At 44.2% G+C, this 13,494-nt stretch overlaps 1 protein-coding gene across 2 annotated transcripts in view; it reads right to left on the reverse strand.

The window, feature by feature from the left end:
• ALS2CL (ALS2 C-terminal like) overlaps positions 1-5,174 on the reverse strand; it is a 178,133-nt gene extending 172,959 nt beyond the window's left edge. For both annotated transcript variants that reach the window (XM_069729131.1, XM_069729128.1), the window contains exon 1: positions 5,068-5,174. The gene's annotated coding sequence lies outside the window, so the exon portion shown is untranslated. The remainder of the gene's footprint in view (positions 1-5,067) is intronic.
• Positions 5,175-13,494: the final 8,320 nt, after the last annotated feature.

A 13,494-nucleotide genomic window follows, 5' to 3' on the forward strand; every position in this document is an offset into this window, starting at 1 on the left:
TTGTACATAGGGGCAGTATTATAGTAGTTATATTCTTGTATAGGAGAAGTATTATAGTAGTTATATTTTTGTACATACGGGGCAGTATTATAGTAGTTATATTCTTGTATATAGGAGCAGTATTATAGTAGTTATATTCTTGTACATAGGAGCAGTATTATAGTAGTTATATTCTTGTACATAGGGGCAGTATTATAGTAGTTATATTCTTGTACATAGGGGCAGTGTGGTGCATATTTATCATTTATATATTTGTATTGATTAGTGGCATATTTATGATTGTGATTTACATCCCTGTGACTTTGATGTCAGGGCAGAAGGTGAACCCTAGAGATGGGATTAGTTTAGTTTGCTCTGGATGATTATGTAATTTTGACAACTTCCTGGCCCCAGTCTTTTCCCCGATTGGGGTGTTACAATGATTTTCTATATTATCAGCTATTTCCATTTTCATTTCCAGTTTTTCTGACATGATATTATCTGATATTATCGTCAGTCGCTGTATTTTCCCTCAGACTCCACTGATCACAGAGAACTTTGTTACTCTTCTGATCCTCGGTGTGAGCGGCACGGATGGCAATGTCCTATATCCATCAGTGTAATAACCGTGTCCTGGCAGGATCACAGAGCAACAATCCTGATGGCCGCAGTGCACGCGTCCTCAGTATTTCCCAGACACGACGAGGCTCCTTGCAGTATCACACTTGTCTGTGTCATTCGTATTATTATAGTATTATTCTGATGAGTCCTGGCCGGATGTATATACGCAGGCCTGGTACGCGCTTCTTCCCCTATATACTGCCTGTCTGGTAGAGCAGTAAATGAAGCCGCAGCCGGTCACCGAGGGCTGATGTATGAGCCTTTCTGTAGAATGTAGTATACACTCCCTGCCATAATGTCCGCCCCTGGATATCATACTCTTGTATGTGTCGCCCGCAGGCTCCCTATACACTGCCGTCACTGACCGTCAGTGACAGCCCCCAGATTCTGCACAGCGCTCCCTAAACCTCGCCGAAGCCTGGAGAACATAAGGAAATAACCAAACTGCAGAAGGGCAAATAAAATAGGTAAATGTGACTATAAATAAATGATTATAATAGTGACCTCTGCTGCGCAGCGCTGGATTCCCCCATTATGGGCGGATATTTGTTATATTCACTTTGTGGAGATCAGCGATTATCTTATTCCTTAACAACGAAGACCCTGAAGAAAAGTCAAGTGTGGCGGGAAGAACAATCCGATTCATATATACAATACTACGTATACCGCTCTGTGTAGACCGGACATATATACTCTATATACTGTACAGTGGACTCGTATATACTGGGTACAGGACTGTACACACAGGACCCCTATGTACTCTATATACTGTACACACAGGACCCCTATGTACTCTATATACTGTACACACAGGACCCCTATATACTGTACACACAGGACTCCTATATACTCTATATACTGTACACACAGGACCCCTATGTACTCTATATACTGTACACACAGGACCCCTATATACTCTATATACTGTACACACAGGACCCCTATATACTCTATATACTGTACACACAGGACCCCTATGTACTCTATATACTGTACACACAGGACCCCTATATACCCTATATACTGTACACACAGGACCCCTATATACTCTATATACTGTACACACAGGACCCCTATGTACTCTATATACTGTACACACAGGACCCCTATGTACTCTATATACTGTACACACAGGACCCCTATGTACTCTATATACTGTACACACAGGACCCCTATATACTGTACACACAGGACTCCTATATACTCTATATACTGTACACACAGGACCCCTATGTACTCTATATACTGTACACACAGGACCCCTATATACTCTATATACTGTACACACAGGACCCCTATATACTCTATATACTGTACACACAGGACCCCTATGTACTCTATATACTGTACACACAGGACCCCTATATACCCTATATACTGTACACACAGGACCCCTATATACTCTATATACTGTACACACAGGACCCCTATGTACTCTATATACTGTACACACAGGACCCCTATGTACTCTATATACTGTACACACAGGACCCCTATGTACTCTATATACTGTACACACAGGACCCCTATATACTCTTTATACTGTACACACAGGACCCCTATATACCCTATATACTGTACACACAGGACCCCTATATACTCTATATACTGTACACACAGGACCCCTATATACTCTATATACTGTACACACAGGACCCCTATATACTCTATATACTGTACACACAGGACCCCTATGTACTCTATATACTGTACACACAGGACCCCTATATACCCTATATACTGTACACACAGGACCCCTATATACTCTATACTGTACACACAGGACCCCTATATACCCTATATACTGTACACACAGGACCCCTATATACTCTATATACTGTACACACAGGACCCCTATATACTCTATATACTGTACACACAGGACCCCTATATACTCTATATACTGTACACACAGGACCCCTATGTACTCTATATACTGTACACACAGGACCCCTATGTACTCTATATACTGTACACACAGGACCCCTATATACTGCAGCTGCCAAGGCAAACAGGATCATGGGGTGCATTAAAAGAGGTCTGGATACACATGATGAGAGCATTATACTGCCTCTGTACAAATCCCTAGTTAGACCGCACATGGAGTACTGTGTCCAGTTTTGGGCACCGGTGCTCAGTAAGGATATAATGGAACTAGAGAGAGTACAAAGGAGGGCAACAAAATTAATAAAGGGGATGGGAGAACTACAATACCCAGATAGATTAGCGAAATTAGGATTATTTAGTCTAGAAAAAAGACGACTGAGGGGCGATCTAATAACCATGTATAAGTATATAAGGGGACAATACAAATATCTCGCTGAGGATCTGTTTATACCAAGGAAGGTGACGGGCACAAGGGGGCATTCTTTGCGTCTGGAGGAGAGAAGGTTTTTCCACCAACATAGAAGAGGATTCTTTACTGTTAGGGCAGTGAGAATCTGGAATTGCTTGCCTGAGGAGGTGGTGATGGCGAACTCAGTCGAGGGGTTCAAGAGAGGCCTGGATGTCTTCCTGGAGCAGAACAATATTGTATCATACAATTATTAGGTTCTGTAAAAGGACGTAGATCTGGGGATTTATTATGACGGAATATAGGCTGAACTGGATGGACAAATGTCTTTTTTCGGCCTTACTAACTATGTTACTATGTTACTATGTTACTCTTTATACTGTACACACAGGACCCCTATATACTCTTTATACTGTACACACAGGACCCCTATATACCCTATATACTGTACACACAGGACCCCTATATACTCTATATACTGTACACACAGGACCCCTATATACCCTATATACTGTACACACAGGACTCCTATATACTCTATATACTGTACACACAGGACCCCTATATACTCTATATACTGTACACACAGGACCCCTATATACCCTATATACTGTACACACAGGACTCCTATATACTCTATATACTGTACACACAGGACCCCTATATACTCTATATACTGTACACACAGCACCCCTATATACTCTATATACTGTACACACAGGACCCCTATATACCCTATATACTGTACACACAGGACTCCTATATACTCTATATACTGTACACACAGGACCCCTATATACTCTATATACTGTACACACAGCACCCCTATATACCCTATATACTGTACACACAGGACTCCTATATACTCTATATACTGTACACACAGGACCCCTATATACTCTATATACTGTACACACAGGACCCCTATATACCCTATATACTGTACACACAGGACTCCTATATACTCTATATACTGTACACACAGGACCCCTATATACTCTATATACTGTACACACAGCACCCCTATATACCCTATATACTGTACACACAGGACCCCTATATACCCTATATACTGTACACACAGGACCCCTATATACTCTATATACTGTACACACAGGACCCCTATATACTCTATATACTGTACACACAGCACCCCTATATACTCTATATACTGTACACACAGGACCCCTATATACTCTTTATACTGTACACACAGGACCCCTATATACCCTATATACTGTACACACAGGACCCCTATATACTCTATATAATGTACACACAGGACCCCTATATACTCTATATACTGTACACACAGGACCCCTATATACCCTATATACTGTACACACAGGACCCCTATATACTCTATATACTGTACACACAGGACCCCTATGTACCCTATATACTGTACACACAGGACCCCTATATACTCTATATACTGTACACACAGGACCCCTATGTACTCTATATACTGTACACACAGGACCCCTATATACTGTACACACAGGACCCCTATATACTCTATATACTGTACACACAGGACCCCTATATACTGTACACACAGGACCCCTATATACTCTATATACTGTACACACAGGACCCCTATATACTGTACACACAGGACCCCTATATATTCTATATACTGTACACACAGGACCCCTATATACTGTACACACAGGACCCCTATATACTCTTTATACTGTACACACAGGACCCCTATATACTGTACACACAGGACCCCTATATACTCTATATACTGTACACACAGGACCCCTATATACTCTATATACTGTACACACAGGACCCCTATATACTCTATATACTGTACACACAGGACCCCTGTATACTGTACACACAGGACCCCTATATACTCTATATACTGTACACACAGGACCCCTATATACTGTACACACAGGACCCCTATATACTCTATATACTGTACACACAGGACCCCTATATACTCTATATACTGTACACACAGGACCCCTATATACTCTATATACTGTACACACAGGACCCCTATATACTCTATATACTGTACACACAGGACCCCTATATACTCTATATACTGTACACACAGGACCCCTATATACTCTTTATACTGTACACACAGGACCCCTATATACTGTACACACAGGACCCCTATATACTCTATATACTGTACACACAGGACTCACCTCCCCCTCGTCAGGTGTTCTGCACGACTTAAATGCTTCTAGTTGAAACCATTTATTATCTAAGACCATAAACAAGGAAGTTGTGTTGTGTCCCAGGGTGCAGCGCTCACATTCCTCCGGCGGCGGCGGCGGGCGGGCGAGGAGCCAGGCGACTTGGCAGCCTGTCACTAAGACGGTTATAATGAAGTCTGTAACCCCCATCATCCTGACAGATTAGGATCAGACGTGGCCGCTGGTGACTGAGACCGGCCCGGAATCCACGGCTCAGAGACCGATTCTGGGAAATCTGGGTGAAAATCAGGAATGTTGTCTGTGCGGCAGTCTGTGCGCGATGGTCGGCCGGCTGCTACCTTATTAGTGCAGGAGCGGAGAACACTGCGAGTACGATACACACACGAGGAAAGCGCGACATGGTGACATTTATATGTACGAACAGACAAACATGTATAATACTGCACGCCAAACCTAAACTCATCTGTCCAGAAACACCAAATAATCCCCAATGGTCACCACAATAATGTTCAAAGAAGCTACCAGTATAGCCCAGTATAGCCCAGTATAGCCCAGTATAGCCACTATAGCCCAGTGTCACAGAATATACAAGAAGACTAACAGGAGCTTCTCACTAAATTAGAATATCATCACAAAGTGAACTTATTTCAGTTCTTCAATGCAAAAAGTGAATCTCCTATATTCTATAGTCATTACACACAGAGTGATCTATTTCACGTGTTTATTTCTGTTAATGTTGATGATTATGGCTTACAGCCAATGAAAACCCAGAAGTCATTATCTCAGTAAATTAGAATACTTTATAACACCAGCTTGAAAAATGATTGTAAAATCTGAAATGTCCTACTGAAATGTATGATCAGTAAATGCGCTGAATACTTGGCGTGGTATGGAAGCCCAGGTTGCTTTGATAGCAGCCTTCAGCTCGTCTGCATTGTTGGGTCTGGTGTCTCATCTTCCTCTTGACAATACTCCATAGATTCTCTATGGGTTTAAGGTCAGGTGAGTTTGCTGCCAATCCAGCCCAGTGATACTGTTGTTTTTACACCAGGTATTGGTACTTTTGGCCGTGTGGACAGGGGCCGAGTCCTGCTGGAGAATGATATTTCCATCTCCAAAAATCTTGTCGGCAGAGGGAAGCATGAAGTGCTCTACAATGTCCTGGTAGACGGCTGCGCTGACTTTGGTCTTGATAAAACACAGTGGACCTACACCAGCAGATGACATGGCCCCCAAACCATCACTGATTGTGGAGACTTCACACCAGACCTCCAGAAGCTCGGATTGTGGCCTCCACTCTTCCTCCAGACTCTGGGACCTTGGTTTCCAAATGAAATGCAAAATGTACTTTCATCTGAACACAACACCTTGGACCACTGACAACAGTCCGGTTCTTCTTCTCCTTGGCCCAGGTAAGAGGCTTCTGGCGTTGTCTATTGGTCATGAGTGGCTGACACAAGGAATGTGACACTTGTAGCCTATGTCCTGGATTTATTATATAACACTACTAGATGGTGGCCCGATTCTAACGCATCGGGTATTCTAGAATATGCATGTCCACGTAGTATATTGCTCAGCCACGTAGTATATTGCCCAGCCACGTAGTATATTGCCCAGCCACGTAGTATATTGCCCAGCCACGTAGTATATTGCCCAGTCACGTAGTATACTGCCCAGCCACGTAGTATATTGCCCAGTCACGTAGTATATAGCACAGCCACGTAGTATATAGCACAGCCACGTAGTATATTGCCCAGCCACGTAGTATATTGCCCAGCCACGTAGTATATTGCCCAGCCACGTAGTATATTGCCCAGCCACGTAGTATATTGCCCAGCCACGTAGTATATTGCCCAGCCACGTAGTATATTGCCCAGCCACGTAGTATATTGCCCAGCCACGTAGTATATTGCCCAGCCACGTAGTATATTGCCCAACCACGTAGTATATTGCCCAGTGACGTAGTATATTGCCCAGCCACGTAGTATATTGCCCAGTGACGTAGTATATTGCCCAACCACGTAGTATATTGCCCAGCCACGTAGTATATTGCCCAGTGACGTAGTATATTGCCCAGCCACGTATGTCACAGGTTAAAAAATAAACATATACTCACCTTCCGATGGAGTCTTTGTAGTCATGTCTCCTGTGTGCGGTGCACTCGGCAGCTTCTGGTCCCAGGGTTGGTAACGCAGGACCCGTGACGTCATGGCAGGTCCTTCTCGCATACCATCCTGGCCACCGGAACTTGCCGCTTGCATGGAGCGGTTACCGGAGTGTCGCGAGGAGCGAGAAAGGCGGTGGAAGGTGATTATATAATGATTTTTTTTTTAAATTATTTTTAACATTACATCCTCTTACTATTGACGCTGCATAGGCAGCACTAATAGTAAAAACTTGGTCACACAGGGTTAATAGCGGCGGTAGCGGAGTGAGTTACCCGCGGTATAACGCGGTCCATTACCGCTGGCATTAACCCTGTGTGAGCGGTGACTGTGGGGAGTATGGAGCGGCCGCCGGGCGCTGACTGCAGGGGAGTAGGGAGGGACTAATCGGACTGTGGCCATCACTAGTCGCGGCAGCCATGACAGGCAGCTGGCGAGACCAATCAGCGATGCGGGATTCCATGACAGACAGAGGCCGCGACCAATGAATATCTGTGACAGAAAGACGGAAGTGACCCTTAGACAATTATATAGTAGATAAACATGGAGGTTGTGGTGTCTCCCAGGGTGCACCGCTCACATTCCTCCCAGAGTGGCGCCTGTGGAGTGTCAGTGACTGCGGCCTAGCGATAAAACCCAGTGAGCCCAGTAGGGCCAAAGCTTCTAGTGCGAACTCACATGGTGACTCCCATGACTGGCCGCACCACCTTTGTGAAAAGGACATGAACTTTAACCCCTTAACAACTTCCAAAATGCTTTTTAACAGCGTTAAGAAATAAGTGTATAGTCCCCCCCAGCGTCGGAAAATCTCTGGGTACCGGGCGTAGCTGAGACCCTGGAGAACATGATTCAGGACGGTTTTTACTGACCCCAGTGTTGTGATCACCATTATTCACCAAATAACGGCGATCACAAAAAAGAGTCAGATTTCCCATTTATTTGATCCAGCATACCAGAAGAGAGAGAAATGGGGTCCCCTGAACCCGCCCGACACCTCCACCATCCCCGGATCCTCCTGCTCTGTCCCCCCGGCCAGCGGCGTCTTCTTCCTTGTAAGAAAATGGCGGGTGAATGCGCAGTGCGCCCGCCGAGATCTACCAGCTGGCACCCAAAAACAATAGGAGATTTTTCCTATTGGTTCATTTTGATCACTGTGATTGACCCTATCACAGCGATCAAAATAAAAAAAAATAGTAAATCTTCCCCCCTTTATCAATCCATTAGTTAGGTAAAAAATAATAAAAAATGTATTTATTTCCATTGTTTGTAGTTAGGGTTGGGGCTCGGGTTACGGTTGCGGTTAGGGTTGTGATTGTGGTTATGGTTAGGTTTGGGATTTAGGGCTGCGTTAGGGTTGTAGTTAGAATTGGGGGTTTCCACTGTTTAGGCAGATCAGGGGTCTCCATTGTGACATGGCGCCACCATTGATTCCAGCCAATGTTGCGTTCAAAATGTCAATCTGTGCTCCCTCCCTTCTGAGCCCTGCCGTGCGCCCAAACAGTGGCTTTCCCCCACGTACGGGGTATCTGTGTACTCAGGAGAAATTGCACAACTCATTGTGTTCTCCATTTTCTCCTGTTACCCTCATGAAAATAAAAAAAAATTGGTTGCAAAGTAATTTTTTTTGTGAAAAAAGTAAAATGCTCATTTTTTCCTTCCACATCACTATTTTCTGTCATATTCACCACCGCTACAAATGTGAGGTGGTCACTAAAAAAAAAAATGGTTTTGTAGATTTTGTTGGAAAAAATGAGAAATTGCTGATCAACTTTTAACCCTTATAACGTCCTAAAAAAAATATTGTTTCCAAAATTGTGCTGATGTAAAGTAGACATGTGGGAAATGTTATTTATTAAGTATTTTGTGTGATCTCTGATTTAAGGGCACAAAAATTAAAAGTTTCAAAATTGCAACATTTTCTAAATATTTGCCAAATTTCCGTTTTTTTTCATAAATAAACACAAGTTATATTGAATAAATTTTACCACTAACATGAAGTACAATATGTCGCCAAACTCACTGGGATCCGTTGAAGCGTTTCAAAGCTATCTATATATATAACTGTCGAAGGATCACTTCTGTCTGTCTGTCTGTCCTTCTGTCACGGTTATTCGTTCGCTGATTGGTCTCGGCAGCTGCCTGTCATGGCTGCCACGACCAATCAGCGACGGCCACAGTCCGATTAGTCCCTCCCCTACTCCCCGCAGTCACTGCCCGGCGCCCGCTCCGTAATCCCCTCCACTCACCGCGCACACAGGGTTAATGGCAGCGGTAACGGCCCGCGGTGTAACGCACTCCGTTACCGCTGCTATTAACCCTGTGTGTCCCCAACTATTTACTATTGATGCTGCCTATGCAGTATCGATAGTAAAAATAGGTCATGTTAAAAATAATAAAAAACAAAACAAAAAACCTGCTATACTCACCCTCCGCCGCCTTTGCCGCTCCTCTCCACGCTCCCGGGACCGCTCCATTGCAAGCGGCAGCTTCCGGTCCCAGGGCTGGTGTGCGACAAGGACCTGCTGTGATGTCATCACAGGTCCTGCTCATACCAGCCCTGGGACCGGAAGCTGCCGCTTGCAATGGAGCGGTCCCGGGAGCGTGGAGAGGAGCGGGAAAGATGGTGAGTATAGCAGGACTTCAACGGGCTATAGGTGAGTATATGTTTATTTATTTTTTTAAGTCTCTATACTACGTGGCTCTGTGCTGGCCAATATACTACGTGACTGGGCAATATACTATGTGGCTCTGCTATATACTATGTGGCTGGGCAATATACTACGTGGCTATGTGCTGGACAATATACTACGTGGCTCGCCAATATACTATGTGGCTGGGCAATATACTATGTGGCTGGGCAATATACTACGTGGCTCTGTGCTGGGCAATATACTACGTGGCTCTGCTATATACTACGTGACTGGGCAATATACTACGTGGCTCTGCTATATACTACGTGGCTGGGCAATATACTACGTGGCTGGGCAATATACTACGTGGCTGGGCAATATACTATGTGGTTGGGCAATATACTACGTGGCTGGGCAATATACTACGTGGCTGGGCAATATACATGACTGGGCAATATACTACGTGGCTGGGCAATATACATGACTGGGCAATATACTATGTGGCTGGGCAATATACTACGTGGCTCTGTGCTGGGCAATATACTACGTGGCTCTGCTATATACTACGTGACTGGGCAATATACTACGTGGCTCTGCTATATACTACGTGGCTGGGCAATACACTACGTGGCTGGGCAATATACTACGTGGCTGGGCAATATACTACGTGGCTGGGCAATATACTATGTGGTTGGGCAATATACTACGTGGCTGGGCAATATACTACGTGGCTGGGCAATATACATGACTGGGCAATATAATACATGACTGGACAATATACCACGTGATTGGGCAATATACTACGTGGCTGGGCAATATACTACGTGGTTGGGCAATATACTACGTGGCTGGGCAATATACTACGTGGCTGGGCAATATACTACGTGGCTGTGCAATATACTACGTGGCTGTGCAATATACTACGTGGCTGGGCAATATACTACATGACTGGGCAATATACTACGTGGTTGGGCAATATACTACGTGACTGGGCAATATACTACGTGGCTGGGCAATATTCTACATGACTGGGCAATATACCACGTGATTGGGCAATATACTACGTGGCTGGGCAATATACTACGTGGTTGGGCAATATACTACGTGGCTGGGCAATATACTACGTGGCTGGGCAATATACTACGTGGCTGTGCAATATACTACGTGGCTGTGCAATATACTACGTGGCTGGGCAATATACTACATGACTGGGCAATATACTACGTGGTTGGGCAATATACTACGTGGCTGGGCAATATACTACGTGGCTGTGCAATATACTACGTGGCTGTGCAATATACTACGTGGCTGGGCAATATACTACATGACTGGGCAATATACTACGTGGTTGGGCAATATACTACGTGGCTGGGCAATATACTACGTGGCTGTGCAATATACTACGTGGCTGTGCAATATACTACGTGGCTGGGCAATATACTACATGACTGGGCAATATACTACGTGGTTGGGCAATATACTACGTGACTGGGCAATATACTACGTGGCTGGGCAATATTCTACATGACTGGGCAATATACTACGTGGTTGGGCAATATACTACGTGGTTGGGCAATATACTACGTGGCTGGGCAATATTCTACATGACTGGGCAATATACTACGTGGTTGGGCAATATACTACGTGACTGGGCAATATACTACGTGGTTGGGCAATATACTACGTGGCTGGGCAATATACTATGTGGATACCCGATGTGTTCGAATCGGGCCACCATCTAGTAGCCTCATAAAGTGACAGTGGCCAGAATTGTAAAAATTGGCTTAGTCACTAAGGGATTAAATAGTGAAAGACTTTCTTGGATATTCTAAACTAATGTTATTCTTTCTACTGATGATTTGCATAATTACTAACACTAATTGTAACTGTTGTATATAAATAGAATGCTATCAATCCCTGACTGTTCCGCCTCCTAATCGCTGTTCATTGCATCCATACATTACACATTCATGTTGCACTACCTTGTGGTAGAATGTGATATTACACAAACCACATGTTTTACTAAATTCTTACAAAAAACAAAAAAGTATAAAAAAATATTCTATACAATGTAAGTCTATACACCTATAAGTATAACACCTCCCACTGTAATCTAGCCGTGGCCAGCTATCATCCTGAGAGCTACCAGGAAAGCAGCGGAGCTGTAAATGCTCACAGGAGGACCGAAGCATCCGCCATGTTTGGCATTAGACCCGAGCTCCACTGTTTGCACCTCGTTCTCTTTAGTAATTAATTTGGGAACTTTTCACAATTCTCACCATTCTGGAATATTTTTGCTACCACCCCTATGTCCAGATTATATCGGTAATTGGAGAGGAAGTCGTCAGAATTGATATTTGAGGCTTCAGTGAAAACTCATTTACTGGAGGCCGAAGGAGACGCTTTCATGTGGATGAATGCGATGATCTAGACGAGGCCAATTAACGACGATACAGGGAATTAACATAATTACTAATCTGTATCTGGGAGATATGGACGATTAATGGAAGGATTTATCATGCAGAAAGACGCTCGCAATTAATGTCCTAATATATGTGACCCAGAGATGTGACCATTCCCTGAGGCCTGCTGATATGCAGGACACATACAGCCGCACATACAGCCGCACATACAGCCGCACATAGACACCCGTATATACACAAGTACATGCACACATACAGCCGCACATAGACACCCGTATATACACAAGTACATCCACACATACAGCCGCACATAGACACCCGTATATACACAAGTACATCCACACATACAGCCGCACATAGACACCCGTATATACACAAGTACATGCACACATACAGCCGCACATAGACACCCGTATATACACAAGTACATCCTCACATACAGCCGCACATAGACACCCGTATATACACAAGTACATCCACACATACAGCCGCACATAGACACCCGTATATACACAAGTACATCCACACATACAGCCGCACATACACAAGTACATCCACACATACAGCCGCACATAGACACCCGTATATACAGCCGCACATAGACACCCGTATATACACACATACATCCTCACATACAGCCGCACATACAGCTGCACATAGACACCTGTATATACACAAGTACATCCTCACATACAGCCGCACATACAGCCGCACATAGACACCCGTATATACACAAGTACATCCTCACATACAGCCGCACATACACAAGTACATCCACACATACAGCCGCACATAGACACCCGTATATACACAAGTACATCCTCACATACAGCCGCACATACACAAGTACATCCACACATACAGCCGCACATAGACACCCGTATATACAAGTACATCCACACATACAGCCGCACATACACAAGTACATCCACACATACAGCCGCACATAGACACCCGTATATACACAAGTACATCCTCACATACAGCCGCACATACACAAGTACATCCACACATACAGCCGCACATAGACACCCGTATATACAAGTACATCCACACATACAGCCGCACATACAGCTGCACATACAGCCGCACATAGACACCCGTATATACAGCCGCACATACAGCCACACATAGACACCCGTATATACACAAGTACATCCTCACATACAGCCGCACATACAGCTGCACAGACACCTG

This window comes from Ranitomeya imitator, chromosome 6 (assembly GCF_032444005.1).
Source record: "Ranitomeya imitator isolate aRanImi1 chromosome 6, aRanImi1.pri, whole genome shotgun sequence".
Lineage (NCBI taxonomy): Eukaryota > Metazoa > Chordata > Amphibia > Anura > Dendrobatidae > Ranitomeya > Ranitomeya imitator.